The following is a 6,547-nucleotide window of genomic DNA, read 5'->3' on the forward strand; positions in this document are numbered from 1 at the left end:
CTGGGACCTCAATAGGCAGACTTCAGCTGCACTGTCAAGAAGGGCAGCAAGTCCTTCAGGCTGGGGACTTCTCCACCTGGACAAGAACCTTGTTTCTCCAGTCCCCAGACAATTTATGCTTTCCTCAGCCACCTATTCAGCTTCCTCCCACAGGGATTGGCTGAGGCCACTAAACATTCAGGCCGAGGGTCTGCCTCTTTCAACCCACTACATTCTAGAATCTACCAGAAGGAGGAGGGAGACAGTTGAGCTTGCAGCCAATGTAACCTAGAACATCCCAAAATAATTACACACTGCTCCACTCATTACAGAGGAGCTAAAGAACTAAATTTACCTGAACCTCTCTAGCAACCTATCTAGGAGGGTGCTACAATAACATGGATTTTGACCAAGCTGTTAAAAAGCAAAGTCAATCAGCAGCTGGTATGAGCTGCTTGAACCAGCTGTTGACAGACGTATCATCTACTTCCTGGACTGAGATGCTGGCTCAGAGAAAACACAGTTGTGTAAATCCTGGTGCCTGTACAGTTCATGGCTGTGTTCTGTTGCAGGCTCTCGGCTTGTGACTTTCTATAAATTTGCAATGTAAAATCTGATCACTGGGGGAGAGGAGACTGAGAAAATGCTTCCACTTTCCTGCAGCAGATTGATGACATCTTCTCAACCTAGACAAAGTCATCTTTCTGGAGATCAAAGCTGGAATTAATTAACAATTAAATATTTTTGAGAAATATATAGTGTTGCTGTTTATTGTGATGTAAGGAATTTATTCATGGGAGACTTGTAAAGTTTCTAAGAGGCCTATTTTAAATCTCATGACTTAAACCAACTTGCAGAAGTTTGCTATTCAAAATGTTTTTGTGTTTTTGCCTCCCGCTATACTGTCAAGGTTATTACAGACCATCCTGTCCTAATGGAACTTCTAGCCATGACTCTGCTTTGATAGGAATTTTCAAATGCTGTTGTCGATGGTAAGAATTAATCATCTTTTCATCCCTGAGCCCTTCTTTTGAAGACCCAATTTTGCACATTTGATCAAAGAATAAATATGAGTGGAAACAGGTTTATTTCTATACATGCTTAATGTTTTAAGTAGTGCCTTTTATGTTATAATCTGGAATTATTGACTTGATGATAGTACATTATTTTGTGCTTCTATGCCCTGTCCCCTCAATCCATCCATCATTTTTTCAGGTGGACTTCCTAGAATGGTGGTCCAAGGCTTGATCCTAGCCTGCAGTCCCCATTTGGTATTAATCTAACTCTTCTTGTCTTTGACATAGCTTAGGCATTATGTCAACTAGCCTAGAGAGCAAGTGTATGACAGAACAGATGAGTGTTATTGGGAGAAAGAGAATAAGAAACAGGGAAGAACTCAAAAGGAAAGTGTGAAGGGTGAGCTGTACTCTTTGTATTAGTTTTCATACACATCTATAGAAATAAATTGTAATTTACCTCTAATCTTTCCACATTTAGTGACAAAACGAAACTACAGACAGACAGAAATAATTTATTTATTATCAGTTGTATTTTAATTAAAAATTTTAAATGCAAATTTTAAATAAAGCAATTACCCCGCCCTGTCCATAATTCTCTACTGAGTTAGACTTGGGACAGGAAAAAGGAGGAATGACACTAAAGGGTTGAATACTAATGGCAAATAGGCTTTTTACTTTGCAAGAGAAGTTACAATTTTAAAGGGAATTTACCAAAGAGCTTAAAGAATGAGGCAAAGCTCTGCTGACTTCACTCATCCAATCATGTACAAACAAAAAAGTTGTTTTTTTTCCTTGCACATAATCAGGTATTCTTCGCAAAGTGATACTTTACACCAATAAGCTCTGGGGCAAATTCCAACATTCCTTGCAAAGTGATCAGCCTATTTGCCTTTAGTGAATCAACCTCTATGAAGCATGATGTTGGATGACAAGAGGAGAGAGCAGTGTGAGTGATGACCTCACCAGCATGGTACTATTAAAGGTGCCCAAGCTCTGTTGATTAACTTTAGTGGATAAAAGAGAAACCACCAGCAGTTACAGACAAATCCTTGTGGGATAAATCAGCCCCTGGCTTCTTATATGTCTTGCATACTCCAATAGTGAGATCTAACTAATTTCTGATTCTATTTCTGTCCATTTGGGAATTTATGTTTCTGACCACCTTTGTGTTCCAGGCCCCTCCTATTATCTACAATAAACATGTAGACAGGTTGAAATTAGATAGGTGCCGCACCTGTTGAGAGCGTTAGGGGTTAATTTAGTTCCCGGGTTTTTTGGTTGGTGGGTCTTTGGGTCTGACTCACTGCTCCTGTGGGCATAAAAAGGGATAGTGGTCTGGAGTCAAAGAGACCCCGGGGAAAAGGGAAAGCCATAGAGAGAGAGAATCCTGCAGAATCCTTGGAGTCCACAATGTCACCTAAGAGCCATGGAGTCCTACCGCAGATTTGTTGGCCCTAAGGATGTGAGAGTCACATACAAGGGGTCTCCCCCAAAGACTCCAGTTGCTGGCAAATGCCTCTGGTGGACCCTTATTCGCATGGACTATGCCTTTTTTAGGTATGGCGAGGCAGCACATAGCCTGAGTAGGAGTAGGGAAATAGGGACTTAGGGAAAATTATTGTTTCGTTTGATCTTTGGAACTGTTCTATAATGTGTACAGTAAAGTGTTGACACTTTGCCTTCTGCCTGGTCTGAAGTTCTTTAAAGGAGTGTAATACAAGTAACTAGCACCAGGGTTTGGGTGACTGACACATGGGATATGAAGGGCCAGCATGTGAAGAGTCATTCTAGTGCAACTTATACATGTGGTTGCCACCAGTAACAGAGATACTGTCAGCAAGCAGCCTGTCGGAGGCAAGGGCCTGTTATAGGTGGGTCAATCTCTAGTCGTGAAGGAGATGTTGTCGGCACTCTCAACGCCACATTCTGGCTCCCGTAGCAAACAGAGCATAACTTCATTGCAGAGATCCCCATCCTGTAAAGAGGTATAGTAGTTCAAGAGTTGAAGTCAAGTGCACATTGAAGCTTGTGCTATGTGCATGGCGGGGTTCCATGCTGCTACTGGAACCTGTAGTGGGAAAACGCTGGACACGTGACTGTGGTCTGTGTTCAGCACAGCCTGTCTAATTGCAAGCTACAATGGGAAGATGTACATTTACATGGGGACCTGAGAGTTACCGGAGAACAGTTGTGCAAATGTACATGGTGTAAGTTTATCTCTAAGGATAAAGGCCAGCCTTAAGGTCGAGTATTCCCAGACGTCAACTTCAGCCTTTTCCCAGGAAAATGCTCAAGAGTGAAAGGTACCCCATGTGTGTGAAGGAGAGCGATCCTGTTATAGGTGTCTAGAGTAGCCCAGAAGAACCCATCCCAGGGGTAGTCCTCACATGGGACCCTCACTTGGTGCACAATGAGTTATTGGGGAACATGGAGAAGGGTCCTTCAACAGCTATCCTCTTGCCCTCCTGACAAACAATAAAAAACACTCCAGTAGTAAAAGTTGGAGCCCTTCATATTGGGCACAACAGGTTTGCAGATCCATTACTCAAAGCACAGAGCAGCCCCAATCTTCCTCTTCTGGCGTCCGCCTTCCAGCACTCCCGACCCCTCCTCTTCAGAGGGTGCCCAAACAGAAAGTCACTTTCCATGGGGGAACCTGTGTGGGCTCGCTCCCGAGCCAATGGCTCCTGCTGCTATCAATCTGCCCAAAGAGGAGGGAGACAGCAGCTATAGCCGCTGCTCATGTGCACGTTGCTGGATTGGATTGGGCTCAGGTAAGAAAAAGGGGGGGGGGGGCTAGGGGTGAGCTGCAGCAAAGAAAGTTTTTCTCCTTAATGCATAGAATGCATAGAATGCATTAAGTTGAAAAACCTTAAGGCTTTAGAACCACTTTAATTCCCACAGCACCACAAGTTCAGCAGGTAAAAGGACAGAACGGCCCTGCAGTGAAGATTTCTACAGACTCCAGCAGCCCACACATCATGGGATATGCTTCATTATAGGCAAGTATTGTAACTAAAACTGTAGAAAAAAAACTTCAAATTTAACACTTTCTGAGTTACTGAACAAAAATTGAGCTAGTGAACTCTACAAACTGGTCTATAATTAGAGGACCAGCATGATATCAAGCCTACTAGCATATTGGGTAGGTGCAACATGGTGTCATGGGCAATAAGCACACAGAGTCTCAATTTGCAAAGAACAATGTATCGAAACAGTAGGTCAACAGCACAAGCAGGCCCTGGGGGGAGGCTTACCCTTCCAGAGCCACTTACAACTGTGCAATGGAGAGACAGTGGTCTGAAGGCTCAGGGAGGCCGACAATGTCTGCCACAAGGAGCAGAGTGTGACCTGGCTAGTTAAACCCAAAGGGGGAACTTCCTGAGAAGGTAAACCCACTGATAGTCCCTGATGTACCTGCGCTGACGGTGACACAAATGCTTCAAATGACAAACCAAAAAAAAAATTTAAAATCAATGTTGGTAGCTGCTGCCCATTAGTAGTGAACAGGGGCGGACTGACCATTTGGAAACTCGGGCACTACCCGAGGGCCCGGGGTCAGTAGGGGGCCCCTTGAGATGCCCCTGGTACCTTTTTCATAGGCTTTTTTTGAGTTTGGGCAAGGACACAGGGGCCCCATGATCCCCTATTGCCCGGGGGCCCCATGAGTTGTCAGTCCGCCCCTGGTAGTGAATCACTTAATTGACCATGAACCACATATCTCCTAGATAAGCGCTGTCATCCCTTGTATCTAGGGGACATATGGTTCATAGATGTAGTCCTTGCTCTCTCCCTACTCTACTACAACCTCTCTCTACCACTAGCACTGTTCCTGACAGATGGGGAACCTGTCCTTACACTAGCCATTCACATAAAACACTCCAAACCCAGGTGTCAGTCTTAACCTCCCTGGCTGTCTAACTAATCAATATTTTTGAATGTCAAAGCGGTACATTGCTTTGCATAGAAATTTGTTGTTTTATATTGTAGGCCTGTAATTCTTAGGAATAACTCACTTATATCTGTCCAAACAAGAGTCTAGTAAACATTCCGGGTACGATAAAGTTTGAAACAGGAAATCATAAGTTATAATACAATAAATAATTATAAAAAATAATATAATAATAAATTTAATTCAATAATGTAATCAAACCAAAAATGCTGAAATTTGAAATAGAGCAGCAAGTTCGGACATCACTGAGCTCAGTCGCAGAATCGTTTTCAGTGTCTGATAACGAATTTCCCCACGAATCATTATCACTCAATTCTGCAAGTGATTTTAATTCACTATCGCTGTTCTTTAGCCGGTCTAAAACCGCTTTTGACCTAAAGGGACGCTTTTTGGACGCCGTGAACATTTCTCAGTTTCCAGGTAGAAAGAACAGTAAAAGTGCAGGCAGGGCACAAGACTAAGCACTAGGGACAAAATTTAGGTGAAATGGTTTGATACAGTAATGCAATCCTAACAGTATTGTATTGTGTGTATGTAATATTTTTACTTTTTTGAATCTCCCGCCGGTTCCTCCCCCTGCGTACCGATGCTCGCTGGGAACAGAACCTGGAAGACGGATGCTGGCATCGGCCGAAGGACATGGCCGGAGGACACAGTGGGAGGACAGCGCGGGATTGCAGGACAATTTAAGGTTCGGGAATTGCAGGAGAAACATTACAGTGTAATCCCGAGTGTGGCTCGGGGTTACCGCTTTTGGTACTGTAAATTAACCCCGAGCCACACTCGGGATTACCGCCAGGGAGGTTAAATAGACTGTCTGACCCAGGGTCTCATGGGACATGAGCTTCCAACCGAATGACCTGGGAAATCATATGGAAACCCAGTTTCTCTCAACTTCCTCTCTCATCTGCATTGCCGCTACAGTCAAGCTCTACCTGCAGAGTAGAATACAGACTGCACCTGTTTACAAGCATTTCCAGGAGGAGGTCAGCTATAGCCGCATACATATCTCTTCTGTGACAGGTTCCCTTTAACCTAATTAGCTGAGATCTGCTTATCAGTTTAATGGTATGACTCTCCAAAGACACTGCTTTGCTAATTTATAAAGAATGACCAGTTCTAGAGATTATCTGGGGACTTCTTTTACATTTTTTTTTATTAAAAAGCAAATTTAGAAACATATTGATATTTGTATCAACTCACCTAATAAATTAAATTTGAAAAAAAAAAAAACATCAACACTTAATTTTGGATTTCTTGTAATTCGGCGAGGTAAACAAGGCTGTGAGCTGTGACATCTGGGTCTGTTGAGGGAATAAAAACAATGTCTTGTAATCTTATGATAAAGCTCTTTTTCTTATTTCAAGTCCTTTTTGGCAGGCCTCTATCTAGCCTAAGGCCAGTGCAGCCAAAACAATTGTCATCAGGCATCTGGATACCGTCTGTGTTGTGTTTTCTCCGCTGCTCTGCGGCTGTCTACAGGTAATGCATATTTGACAGTAAAAACTGCTCACGCACTTCCACGGATGAGTGTAAAGTGATGTCTTATAGTGCGCTGTCCATGAAACCCCCAACATGTCAGGTGAAGGTCTCAATT

Source organism: Staurois parvus, unplaced genomic scaffold (genome assembly GCF_062004578.1).
Source record: "Staurois parvus isolate SC_StPar_1 unplaced genomic scaffold, SC_StPar_1.0 ptg001200l, whole genome shotgun sequence".
Taxonomy (NCBI): domain Eukaryota; kingdom Metazoa; phylum Chordata; class Amphibia; order Anura; family Ranidae; genus Staurois; species Staurois parvus.